The sequence below is a fragment of the Dermacentor andersoni genome, chromosome 3, assembly GCF_023375885.2.
Source record: "Dermacentor andersoni chromosome 3, qqDerAnde1_hic_scaffold, whole genome shotgun sequence".
NCBI classification, from domain to species: domain Eukaryota; kingdom Metazoa; phylum Arthropoda; class Arachnida; order Ixodida; family Ixodidae; genus Dermacentor; species Dermacentor andersoni.
The window spans coordinates 155,650,670-155,664,868 of record NC_092816.1 but is presented as its reverse complement, the minus strand read 5'-3'; the positions used below and the strand labels follow the sequence as shown (position 1 = coordinate 155,664,868).

The following is a 14,199-nucleotide window of genomic DNA, read 5'->3' as shown; positions in this document are numbered from 1 at the left end:
CTTCCATCGCTGTTTGCGTGGTCCTTAACTTATTCTCGAACTTCGTTGTCAGTTTCCAAGTTTCTTCCCCATATGTCAGCATCGGTAAAATGCATTAATTGTGCACCTTCCTTTTTCAATGATAATGGAAAGCTTCTAGTCATGAGCTGACAATGTCTGCCTTATGCACTCTAACTCATTGTTATTCTTCTGTGAATTTCCATCTTATGATCAGGTTTCCCTGTGAGCAATTGACCTAGGTAAACCTACTCCTTCACAGACTCTAGAGGCTGACTGGCGATCCTGAACTCTTGTTCCCTTGCCCGGCTGTTGATCATTATCTTTGTCTTCTGCATATTAATCTTCAACCCCACTCTTACACTCTCTCGGTTAAGGTCCTCAATCATGTGTTGTAACTCGTCTGCAGTGTTGCTGAACAGAACAATGTCATCGGCAAACCAGAGGTTGCTGAGGTATTCGCCGTCAATCCTTACTCCTAAGCCTTCCCAGTTTATATAGGTTGAATAGTTCTTCCAAGCACGCAGTGAATAGCATTGGATAGATTCTGTATCCTTGTCCGACTCCTTTCTTTACAGGTAACTTCCTAGTTTTCCTGTGTAGAATTAAGGTAGCTGTGGAATCTCTGTACGTATTTTCCGATATATTTACGTAAGCGACCTGTACTCCATGATTACGTAATGCCTCTATGACTGCTGGTATCTACGCTGAATCGAATGCCTTTTTCCGTTATATACAAAAGCCATATAGAGAGGCTGATTGCATGTACTCTGCGGATTTCTCGATTACCTGATTAATGACGTGGTTGCGATCCATTGCAGAGTATATTCCTCCCTGAAGCCAACCTATTCCCTTGGTTGACTAAAGTACAGGGTTGTTGATGAATATTTTATATAATACTGGGAGTAAGCTGATGGGCCGGCCTATAATCTTTTAATTCTTTGACGTCTCTCTTTTTGTAGATTATTATAATGTTTGGATTCTTCCAATTTTCTGGGACCCTCGAAGTCTTATAGAAAGCCGCCAGTTTTCCAAGCAGTATGTCGCCTCCATCTTTGATTAAATCAACTGTTATTCCATCTTCTCGTGCCGCTTTTCTCCGTTTAATGTCTTGCAAGACCCTTATAACCTCATCGCTAGTTATAGAAGGAATCTCTGCAACCTGTTCATCGTGGCCCCTCTGGGTACTGTACAGGTCAGTATAGAATTATTCCGCTGCCTTTATTATACCTTCGAGATTGCTGATGATATTACCCTGCTTATCTTTCAGTACATACATCTTGGTTTGTCCTATGCCAAGTTTCCTTCTCACTGATTTCATGCTGCGTCCGGTTTTTACGGCTTCCTTAGGGCCCCCAAACAATGAAATCTTCCTTACCTCAGTAAGGAAGCCTTCATTGCGGTGAGGCTACCTTATGTCACTCTGAAAGCTTCCTTACTGAGGGGCCCTCGGTGAGGGCTTCCTTGGTGCTTCCTCAGTATAGGGTAGATCGAAAGCTACCTTCATGCGTCCTTACGCCGCTCCTGGCCCTGGACTAGCGCTTCACCTAACTGCTTAACCACGTGAAGTTTGCTTGCGGTTGCGCGATGTCGCCCACCTGCGGAGAAGCGCGAACACGGTACGTCTTGCCAGGCATATTCGTTTCAGTCACGCGTGCGGCATGAAAGCGTTGCTAGGCGTTGCTAGGCGTTGCACCTCGCCGGCGTGCCAGCGTTGCTGGGTCACATCAAGCTTTGCACTGTAATGCTCTACTTTTTTAAACTTTAGTGAACAAAACTATAGAAGAAAGCGTCCACGCTTCTGTATATTAGCTCTTCAATTTAAAGATTGTGCGACGATACAACATTTTTAAATAGAATAATGGTGTTCGCGTAAAGCTTTTAAGAGATAATCTCGAACCGAGGCATGCAGCAACCGCTCCTTACGTGAGGACGGGTGAAGGGAGCCTTCAGAGTACGCTTGCTTCCCCCATCGGTCCTTCTCTGTAAGGAGGCCTCACGTAAGGTTAGGAAACGCTAGAAGAAAAGGAACGTTTCATTGTTTGGGCCTTAGTCTTTCACAAGTTATAATTTCGAATATCCCTTATTTTTCCCTTGTTGATCAGTTTTCACTGTTGCGCGAACTCTATCCGATCTCGCGAGCTGGACACCTTCATTCTTTGTATTTTCTTTATTATTCTCTTTTGTTACTTGGGAGAACTTGCCTACTGGTTGGCTTGGTGCCCTTCCTCCGACTTCAATATATTGTTTAAAATTATTAATTTACAAATGCACGCAGCTGTTTGGATTCCCTAAGGTCGAACTTTAGACAAATCCATGTGTTCGCCATGCGTGCTATTCTGGACACGCTAAAATTCCGCCGTTTTTTTGCTATTCTGTAATGTCCACATTTTGAACCAGTCACAGCCGTCTTGTGATACTATCGGGGCTGACAAGACGATTGCATTCGACAATATGGCGGAATTTGACAATTTATGAACCGCCACACTTGCAACGCCCACAGACGGTAGCGCCAGAGTGCCCTCTAGTTTATTATTATTATTATTATTATTATTATTATTATTATTATTATTATTATTATTATTATTATTATTATTATTATTATTATTATTATTATTATTATTATTATTATTATTATTGCAGGAAACCGAATGGTCCTGGCCCGGCATGCCCCGCTCACCTAAGCTGCACCTGTCTCCTGCCAAACCGACTATCACTGGTTCAGCGATCCGAGCACAGCGGTCACACGCGTCCGCCCCGCTGTTTTGAAATAGAAATCCAGCTGCGAGTGCTATGGGACGAGAAAGGGTCACTGGCAGGCCCCGGCCAACGAGGAAAGAAAGCTGGCGCTGTCACTCTGGCCAGCTGGCGGGCACAGACCGAGTCAGCGTATAGTGCGAGTTGATGGCGATTTCCCGCGCCCGGAATCTGTACGGAGCGCGTCACACTTGTCCAAAGCGCTCTAAGCGCTGCAGAAGAGAAAAAGAAAGCCCACAACCCACATGCAAACGTCTGCCGCAGGTTCATGGTATACGCGTTCCTTCATTTGTCTTAAGAGGCTGGCATTTCTGTACCATACGTGACCCACACGTCTGTACCTGCCTGTATACGCTGAAAGTAGTTTTCTCCTAAACGCAACAACTAGACGGTGTCATTTCAGAACCTGTTTTTTTTTTTTTATCTAAGCGCTGTTTTTTTCTCTTCTTAGGACATATTATGCCCTTTCTGTCTGTCTGTGTCTCTAACCTTTTCCGCCAACTTGGGGTCATTGAGTCTAATGTGTGTAGCATTGGGCTGCTGTGTCGTGGAATCCGGTTTCGAAACGCGCGGTCGGACAAACTTGGGTCGCTTGGTATGCGACACTATATATATATATATATATATATATATATATGACCTCGTCCTTAGTAGGCCAACAGCCTAGCCACTAAGCGTATACCGCGCAGGAGTGACGGACTGTAACTGACGATGTGTGTGCTGTGCTACGTGCTCTCTCTCTCTTTCCACCCCATCTTTCATCCCCCCTAATCCCGCTCCCATGTGTAGGGTAGCAAACCGGTTGAGCTAAACTGGTTAACCTCCCTTCCTTTCCTTCTCCACTTTTTTCCTTCCTTCCTAGCCACTAAGCAACAACAGCGGGTGCACAGAAGCTAGTGTACATGGCGTTGATTCGCTGCACCGACGCTAACCCGTCTCTACGTCACCAACGCAAAGGGGTGACCACCCGTTCCACCATGCCAAAGAAAACTTGGATCGCGTCCTACAGAACGAGTTTAGGCGCTTAGACACACACCATCTTCCTACTGTAACCAAGGCGTGCGCTGCTCGGCTTCTCGAGCAGCGTTGAACCTGAGCTCGCTGCGTCTTCACGCCACGGATACCGTCCACGATGCCGTGCTCAGAGACGTGCCTCTCGTGCGCCTGTCCGAGACATGGACGGATGTCCTCTTTCGGGTGGATGGCTACAGTGGCGTTGTGTGCGACAGGCGCGTCGATTCCCGAGCGGGCAGCGTTGCGATCTATACGCAAACGACAGCGCGGCCGTTGCACCCCGTGCCTTACCGACGACGGGCGACAGCCTCGTCGTGGAATCTGCCGACGCGTGCGCCGTACAGGGTGGGGGCGGAATCGTTTTCGCCACCGCAGACGTTCGTCCCGGAACGTCAGAGAGGGACCTTGAAGAATTTATTAAGGACACACTTGGGTTGATCCTCCCGGTGGACCCCAATCCCATCGTCATTGTGGATGGGTTCAACGTCGATGTGTCTCGTCCCGGCGGAAAGTGGTTTTTGGCGTTTCTCTTGGGAAGGTTCGGCCTTCGATGTTACACCAAGACCAAAGTTCCCACGACGTGCCATCGGTCGTGCGTAGACCTAACGGTTGCTAAGAACACCTCCAGTGTCGTCAGAGAGCCCATGCATGGCCGTCTATCGTTGCGGCCACAAAGCCATAATTGCGGTCACGGGATAAACGTGAATTCAAATAAACACCAAAAAATGCATACGTATGCAAAATTGTTTTGTTGTTTTGTTTTACTTATGGTTATATGTAGCTCCTCTGGTCATCCACCTTCACGGAGTGGAATGGCTCTGAATTTTCTGAATTTTTTTTCTCTCAATTCCTTTTTTACGCTCTCATCATCTCACCTGGAGTAGCATGCCGGGCGTCTCGCTAAGCTAACCTCTCGAAGTAAGGTTAAAGACTCTCCTCTCCATGTCTTTTTCTCTGATTGGCTGAAAGTGCGAACGTTGCGGGAAATAGCCAATAATTAACTTGGGGCCGAATTCACAAGGCTCCTTTTTCGTAAGTGATCTTTGCAACCCGCCGATCTGCTTCACTAATTACACGTCCGGCATCACGATTGGTTGGGATTCGTTGTTACGAACAGTTGTAGTGCAAGTGCTTTTTTGCGTATAGCGGGCTACGTTGTTGCGCATTACTGACGGCCACGTAAGGAGCACACGTGCACATAGACAGGTCGTGCGCTGTCTCGTACGTTGTCGCCTGTTTGTCCTTTACAGATCTCTTCCTCCAAGAATCTGCATATTTACTGTCACGCACCTGCTAATCCCAGCAACGGGGAGAAGTTAGGCAATGTAGAGGAACGCTCCCGTCGCACATTCACGTTTACACCATGGCAACGATCAAGCCTACAGCTCTTTATAGCAGCTATATGTAACAACCCTGTACACAAAAGTTTATCTTGAATCTATTGATTCGTCTCAGCGCAGAAAAGATAAAGGGCATGTGTTAAAGGCCATACGCTAAAGGGGACGTTCTTATTCATGCTCAGATATGCATTGCGTCCCCTGCAATTCTGATGAAATATCGATGTAAAACCCGCAATGAGAACTTGACCAACAACGATGAGTGAGCGTGTTCAGTTGAGTCAACGCAGTGGAAGCTGGGAAGACCTCTTGCAATGATTGATAGTTCGTTGTTGTGTTCCTTTTTTTTTGACAGCAATTGTGCGCAACTGTTGTTTATATATGCTCAATATTGATTGAAGCAAGTCTCAATCCTTAGAAATAAACACACTGTGGTACACGGCTCCTAATGCAATTCTTCTAGGTCATTTTTATTTTTGTTCTTTTCGGGTTCTTTATTTGCTACCCGTCGCGAGAAGCCTCACATGCACGCTTCCGCGAGCAAACGCTGTTGGCGCGCAGCGAACCATGGACAGAGGCCGAGCGAAGCATACATAGACGGAACGCGCGTATAGTGATATAAATTTTCTCGTCCGAACTTCTTGCGTAGCTTCCGCAGCGTTGATCACTCCATAAATCACGAATAGTACTCTTCCTATCTGTGTGACTTCTCGTTTTGTGTCAATGTATTCGTTGGAGTAACGCCAACCAACGATACATAACGCCTGGTATCGCGAGTCTGGTATCGTTCTGGTTGCATCATGCCTTTTCAACATAGTAAATTATTGAAATGGAGGTTTTCAAGCCGTGCATGTAGCTTACAGTGGCTAGTAGTGTATGGCGGCATTGCGTCGTCATCGTGACCCGTAAGGCTGGTGTATTCACCAAACTCTCACTATTCGGTGATAGTTTTTAACGCGACAGCGTTAAGGAGCTCGTGTCGCAGAAAAGCCGGTGTCGTCGGCGTCGACGGCGTTGGCCGTGAGCGATAAATTCCAGAAGGCACTTCATAAATAAAAAACATCTTGCAAGATGGGCTTGTGGGAATCGAGCCAGGGTCCCCGGAGTGTGAGACGGAGACGCTACCACTCAGCCACAAGTTCGTTCCTTCAAAACGGGACAAAATCGCCTCTAGTGAATGCGGTGTTCCCTTAGAAACGGGCCGTAGAAAGTTGTACTGCGGTGTATATCGGTAATTATGACCATGTGACTTACAGAAGTCGCAGTTTCACGAGTAGCGAAGTACGTTTCCGCTACATTTCTTCTACGCTCTGTGCACACGCAGAGCCATCTTGCGTCAAACACAGAAGGCCCCCTCCTCGCAATGTACGGCGCTGCCCCGACACGTGGCGCGCCACTCGCCCCATGATCACGTCCGCCTTCATGGCGTGTCGGGGCCCGGCTATCTGTGCCGATCGCGACGTTTGGGTGGCGCAGCGCGTTTGAGTAGGCGGTGCGAACGGGGTGCGATAACGCTATCGCGTTCCACTCTTGAAGGCGAAGCTTAAGCGTCCTCCAATTTTTTACTTCTTCTTCTTCTTAACAGTGAACGACCACGCGACTTCTCAGCATTTCAGGTGTTTAATTCCCGCCTCTTAGAGACAACGGTTGACGTACTATATGTGTGTCGCAGAGACAGCGGCACGATCGCTTCGTGTTTGGCAAAACGGGTAATGATTCTCGTGCGCGCTGCGCACGGTACGTTTCGGGAGCGTCTAACGTTTCCTACCGCAAAAAAAAAAAAAAAAGAATGCAGGACGCAAATGAATTGCGATAAAACCAGAACTTTCCGCGGATTACTTCGTTCAAGGCCGAAAAAACATATTAAGTTAAAATTAATTAAATTCGCTAAGTAACGTGATGACGATGATAAGTGTGGGTCAACGTTTTGGTGTTTTTCTTTTTCGTTGTCACGTGTAACACTTCTTTTATCTTATTTTGACGTTCTAATCTTTTCACTGTTAGAATCGCACCGCTGGCACGAGTTGTTGGGGTCTCGGTGCTGACGCCCGTTATTGCCAATGGGTCGCAAGCCCCAAGGGTAGCGTTGGCCTGGCGGCCTGGGGCACTGGAAGCATCCGAAGGTCCCGGCAAAGCAAGAGAAGACTGGTAACAGAACAACTTGTTTATTCTAACATAGCAAAAGAGCGGCCGGTCAGTTCGACCGAAGTGGAGAGACGGGAGAGCACGTAACTCAACAGTACAAATCGGAGCCTCTCTCCTGGCATCCGGGGGCAGCTGCTCTTATACTCTCGGCGTCGCGGTCCAAAAGGGAAGGTCACGGGAAGAGCCCACGCGACGGCGCGCCCGGTCGAGCCGAGAGACATGTTGAGCCGAGAGACATGGTGAACCGAGTGTAGTGACGCATCGCCAACCCGCCCACACGACGGCGCGCACGGTCGAGCCGAGAGACCTCCTGGCTCCTCATTTGGGGAACCCCGCTCCCCGGCTGCCGCGCTTTGACAAGCGAGGGCACACACACACACACGCACACACGAAGACACGTGGCACTGAAACACGCCTGGACACGCTTGGCGGGGAAGCGTTGCGGCGGCGTCGCGCGGGCCAAAATGTCCGCCGCTTTGAACGAAGCCCCGGCGTCCGTTGCATCCGCGCCGGCATTACCGCGCGTTGTAGGCGAAACGTAACATCACCATATCGTGTTTTTTTTTCTTTGGTTCCTTAATCATTCCTCAACGTCAGGCCATCATTTATTAAAACTACAGCTTTCAATTACTTACTGCGGTGTGCGAGTAGGCGGTCGGTAAAAGGGGAATAACAAACCCCAATTTTCTAAAGCGGTATCAGAGCTCGATATTGTGTTTTGCCTGGATATATGTGGCTTTGATGCAGCCGGATGGCTCGTTAACGAGTTCTGCGGTGGTTCTTTAGAAATAGAGAGGAACGGAGGCACACAATGTCCCCCCTTTTGGGTAAAATGGAGGCTACAGGCATTGAACGTAGACAAAATCCCTTGAGGAATTTTTACAGGGGCATATCACTGGCTACTTACTTCCCTAAAAGGTCCCACCCCCACCCCTTCCCTCCCTCCGCCCCAAACATGTATCGAAGACTCTAAAAAGCAAAATCTCGTTAAAGGGTCCCGAAACCGATGAAAATTTATGAAAAGCCAACCCCGGTTGTTGTCCAAGGATGGTTTTTTACCGTGCTTTGATTATTTGTGGCAGTACGTTCCAATCTGCTTTACGGACGTGGCTGCCCTCTTTACCACCGCGTCACTATTACCCGAGCACTATAGCAGACAACCGGTGAGAACCCCACACCGTTGTCTGCGACCAGAGTCTCAAAACGGCAGCTCCTCTCGATCCTCTCTAGGAAATATTTGTCATTCGATCCCATTTTCGGAGCTAGCTTTTTTCTATCGAACATTAGTATCCCATTCGATTCGAAAGATTTGCAGAACAGCCCAAGCTTTTCGAAATTTATCGATTTGATTAGCAAACAAGTCAGCATTGCTCATCAAATCGCGCTGGAGGCAGGTACCTTTCCTTTATATATATATATATAAAAAAAACACACACAAGAAGAAGCTCCGCTGGTTTTCACGGAACTATGCGCTTAGGTATTTTACTTACACTAAAGGGAATTGCGTACGCCTCCAACATCAATGAATGCGTGGGTTACCTCGCTTTGAGCGCGCAGGAATGAACCGCAGACAACGAAAGAGGTCAAGATATGCAGATGAGCTTATTCGCATTGCGTTGACAGGTCGTGCTGCGACCTTAAGGCACCAGGACGCATGCGTAAGCCTACGTGTCAGTGTGACAGGAATTTGCAGGAAAGTCCCTAAGAGAAAGTGCTACTTCGGGAGCTTTCTTATTTAAATACGTGGGAACGGAGAAATAGTTCTCCTCGTCGTCCGCTACATCGAGTTTGATTAAATCTGTGTTAGTGAAATGAAAAGAAAAAAAAATTAAAATCGACCGATTCTAGGTAGTGGATTTATTTTTTACGGAAATTCTTGCGAAAGGGAAAATTAAGAAAGGAACTAAGGCGTCAAGCCTTAGTTCATTTCTAAGAAGTTCATTTGTAACAAGGTTTTAACCTTGTTACAAAAAGAAAAAAGAAATAAAAGGAAAACGATGTCACAATTTTGTAAACTGCCTCTGTTGGTATATCTGAAGCGGACAACACAGATACACCAGCACGAATTATCACACAAGAAGCTTACAATACTGCACGTAAGCTAGCTGTAAATGAATGTATCAAATTCGCACACTTTGGACAATGTAACAGATATATACGTTGAAATTCTTGGCACAATATAACGAGGTTATAACTTTTCTGAAGCTTACCGGCTTATGGCACTTTTTTTTTAAATACGTGAACTCTTATATCAATATTATGCTTTGCAATCAAGAAATTCCATTTCCCTTTCAAATGCAACAAATTGCACTCCTGTTGGTTCGGCGGTTGTCTTAGAACCTTTCTGCAGGTTATTGAAACGCATCCCAATATGTAAACCGGAGTTGACCACGCGTGATAAGGCTTCTTCTCCCATGCATAGCAAGTCAGCGTAAGGATTCGTCCGTGTAGTCCTTTCCTGCACTGTATACTAAAGTGTAATGCGATACAACCAACATGCGTGCACAAACGCACTGGCGCTTGTGTGGCTTTGTACATTTTTCTACAATGTGTCAGACGCACGAGGTCATGCGGTCCCAAGAACTTCACTTCGGTGTAGGATTCTTCCGACGACATTGGCACCTAACGCAGACGCTTTAGGCGCTTCGTGGAATTTAGAACCTCGTACGAACATCCACAGCTGGCAAAAGTTTCGTCAACGTAATAAAACGTCTCGGCGCGAGCAGTTGGTTCATCTCAAATGTAAGCCGAAACTGCGCGGCTGCAACGACTGCAGCACAAAGAAAAACGCCCGCCACAGGACAAGCGCTGACTGCCAACTGAATTTTTATTCAAAGAACGTCACCCTTTTCGTATGCTTTCTTTTTTTGGAGGGCAGGCTACAAAAAGGCTGGCGTTCTTTTAATAAAAATTCGACTGGGCGTTCAGCGCTTACCTTCTAGTGCGTGTTAGTCCATAATTGTGCCCTTGTATCAGTCGCGTATGTTTCAGCTGCTTAGAGTGCCTGCAATGATTTCGGATGGCCTATACTGGCTAATAACCGAGCTCCCAACGTGCTCCCATGTGTTAAGACAGCTGTTGGACAGCTTCACTCTTGTCGCAGTACGAGAGTGGAAACAGCCTCACTTGTTTGATCAGTTGTAAAATCGTCGGCTGAAAATTAAAAAGAAAAATTGCTCTTGTGTGGCCGTTTGTGGTCTTTCGCTCGCCAGTATAGTCACGTGTATACACTGCAAGCTTCGAAGCCCAGTATATGTCCCTCAGGATGTACTCCGCTCGTACCTCGGGCTTTGCAAGCGCTGCGTTCAATTAGCAGCGATGCAGCGCTCTTCATCACGACTGCAGTACAAGGAACATCTGTAACAGCGACTCACCTCACAAGCGGGGGCAGGCGCAGAGGAGGATTCGCCGCGTTATCTGCGGAAGAAACGAAGGAAAGATTATTTAGCGCAGAACAGCTAAACAATTAAGTCGGAGAATTCAGTGCACACACAAACGGAACATCTGTGCGCGTCGTCCCCTCGCGATAAGAGATAACGGAGGCAGGCGGCATTAGTATGACTGTTGCTGCAGTTTTGAATAGGCTGCAAGAAACGCACGCTTTACATGCGCGCGAAACCCATGACGGAAAGTTGCCTACAGAACTTGCCGCTTTTTACGTGCGACGGTTGGGACGCGGCCTTGTCGCAAAAGTGCATGGACCAGATGATGTTAGCCTTCGCGGAATAGCAGACCGGTGCAGGCAGACACTCAGCGCTCGAAAAGTGCCCGTATACTACACGTATTTTGCACTCGGGCATCATCGTCGTCGTCATCGTCGTGCAAAAAGAAGACCTGTCCTTGTCCTGCCGTCGTCCGACTCCATTATATGGCTGCCAATTTCCTATAGCATCATCAGCCAACTCTCTGCTGCATTAGACTGCGTTTCTCTCTGCTTAGCGCCAAATGTATTTCCCTAATAGACTACAAGGTATACCTGTTTTGGGCATCGCGTGACGTGGCCGGTTAAAGAGCCACATCGTTCTCGTATTCACAGTTTACTTTTTTTTTTAAATTCGCGTGGGTAGCCACGCGGCATAACTTCAGTGCGACAGAGAGAGATATATATATAAGGAAGGCAGGGATGTTAACCAGTCAAGAGTCCGGTTGGCTAACCTTTAACTTCGCCCTGCAGTGCGAAGTTAAATATAAGCATGTAGGTGCGTTTCATGCAGATACTGCAACAGTGACTTGTAGAAAGTGTTGTCCGTATTCCATCGTTCGTGGTCTTCAGGCTGGTCGCTGTTCAATTTCCCACCTCTAAGCGCACTTTCGCCGCAAAACGAAAGTCACTGACGAGAGGAACAAGGCGAGAATGGAACCACACAAACGCTTTCGCACTGTCGAGCCTTCTAAAACACTTCGGCGTGTCGAGACACGTGCAGATGCGTGCGACGTACAGCGAACGAGTCTCGTCGCCGCCGCGTAACAGGAGTCTCGACAACGCCTCCGCCACAGTTCTTCCCACTGCTTCCTCTCGAAGCACGCGGAACAAAAGGGCCCGCGCGCCCAGTCGAACAGTAAAAATCGCGTTACTTCTCGACGTGAAACACAAGAGGGCGCGCCACTTGAGCTGAACATAAAGCTCCTAGCTGAAGAGCCAGCCTCAGCGTCGGACCTCCTCGAGAGGAAGGAGAAGCGACGAAGGAGGAGAAGTAGTTGGCGTAACAGGAAGATGAAGACGTCGATTCGAACGCGGCGCTCCGCAGCGTGGCACGCCCGGTTGTTCGGGCCGCTCGTTCCGCACGGCGATCACGACGCCGTGCTGCGCGCCTGTTCCGCGAATTTCCGCGCACATGCAGCCAGAGAACGAGCAGCTTACAACGAAAAAAAGAAATCAGCACCGAGAGCAAACGCCGATCAGCAGCTGAGAAGCAAAAGCCCATTAGCATGCCCTACGCGTGGAAGCACGCGCGCGCGTTTTTAACCTTCCCTACACGCCGAACGAAGAGGGAAAGAAGACGGATTCCTCCTCTCCCAACACTTGGCGCGCACACGGACGCACACGTGCACAGTCCAATTATGGTTACAGGTGGGGGGGGCTTATAGCTAGCTACACACGCCCAGGAATTCGCGCGGCAGTAGCTCGACCACGATCGCGCAGCGGCAAGCGTAGATGTGCGAGTGCGTGAAGCGTAATCGAAAGTGGCGTGTGCAGCGCGAAGCGCACGGGGCGGGAGATGCAGAAGGCGGCAGTGACGGTGTCTCGGTGTTCGTCCAGGCGCGGCCGTCGCAAAGAAAGCCACAGAATAAAAAGAAAGAAAGAAAGAAAGGGCGTGACAGAGAAAGAATGCGCGCTCTTTCAGCACCGATGGCGACGACAATCCAGCGAGCTCGACCAGGCTCGACGCGCAGTGGCAACGGCGAACTCGGGGGGCTGCACGCGCACGGCGCTTGTTGCTGCTATTGCCCGATGTTGTCCGTTGCTACGTTCTCGCGTACTTCTTTTTTCACTCTGACAGGCGAAAGAAAAACGTAATCACAACGAGAAAAGACGGAAAAGGGAAGAAAGGGCGTCGAACGGCGACTGCGACGCCACGCTTGGCGCGCACAAACGCGTTCGCTCGCGGACAGGTGTGCGTATATGCATGCGCTAGGCGCCTCGCTGGCCGTCTTCCTCGGTCCGCTGGTTCGCAATGAAAGTGGCCGCAGATCAAAGCCGAGCGCGGACTCTCATCTCGGACACGTACGGCGCATCGCGTTGTACCCTCTCCATCTTTCCTTTCGCCTTGGATCAAAAAGAAAAAAAAGCTCGGACAGGGGCCGACGAACCCCGTTCGCATCGCGTGCCGCACACACACACACAGGTACACAAAGTGCGCCGCTGCGAAGAAAGTTGCCTGGGAAGGTCAGGGGAAAGGCACTGGACGAATGGATGCGTACGCTTCGCGCAAGAAAGGGAGGTGTGCGGGCATGGTCGCACGTATATACAGTCACGCATGCTTTAATGCGAGCGCCTCTAACACCGCGCGGGAGTCGGAATAAAACCAACCCCGTCACAGATTCGAAGACGAGCCACCGACTTGCGCGCCGGACTGAGACGGCGACGCCCACCTTCCCTTGGGTCGCCTCACCAGGGCAGTGTACAAACCGGAAGATCAGAAAACGAAGCCGATAACTACATTCTCAGTCCTCTTCCTAACCCCTGTCTCCCAACCACAGTGTAGGATAGCAAACCGGAGACTAATATCTGGTCAACCTCCCTGCCTTTCCTCTTCGTCATCTCTCTGTTTCTCTCTCTCTACCATATTATTCGGGATCTTGAGTAAAGCAAATTGATTAGTGGGCCAGTGGCATCAAGCGTTGCGGGCATGCTTGATGGGTGGTTTGGAAGATATGACATATGCTCTCAACTTATGCCGTGAGTGTGCCTTTTGTGCATGTTGACATTGGCGCGGCAATGCCAGTTGATGCATGTCCAGAGTCCTTCTTGTGTAGCTCTTGAAAAGAGGCACGTAAACACACACGCTCTATTCTGTTCTGCGCCACGTTCGACTCCCGACCCAACTTGCTCGCGTCGAGTTCTCATAAACGGAGCTACAGTTTAAGTGCACAAACAGACGTTAATTAGTGCGCTTGAGTTGCAAGGAAAGACTACAACCATGCACTGTTTCGTGGACAATTCAAGGTACGCTAAAGAGGGCCCGAGAAGAGGCACAGAAGTTCACATTGGAAAGTAATTGTCTGGGAAGGAAGGAGGGAAGACACGGCATGAGGAAATGGGCGACTTCTGCTGCAGTTTCAAGCGGACGTGATTAGGATATAGACTTGATTACGATACCTTCGGTAGACGCCCCTCGAATCCCGGACGAAGTTCCCTCAACGGCTTTGAACGGCTAGTGAACCGACAGCTGGTCCACGAACCCGCTGTCCATGCAAAGGGCAGCTGGCTGAGAACGAAGCTGCCCGA

At 48.9% G+C, this 14,199-nt stretch overlaps 1 protein-coding gene across 2 annotated transcripts in view; it reads right to left on the bottom strand.

The window, feature by feature from the left end:
• LOC126524583 (uncharacterized) overlaps positions 1-14,199 on the bottom strand; it is a 141,280-nt gene that overhangs the window by 91,909 nt on the left and 35,172 nt on the right. The window contains exon 2 of one of the 2 annotated variants that reach the window (XM_050172883.3): positions 10,625-10,667. The exons of the other annotated variant lie outside the window; for it this stretch is intronic. The gene's annotated coding sequence lies outside the window, so the exon portion shown is untranslated. The remainder of the gene's footprint in view (positions 1-10,624; positions 10,668-14,199) is intronic. 2 annotated transcript variants of the gene reach the window in all.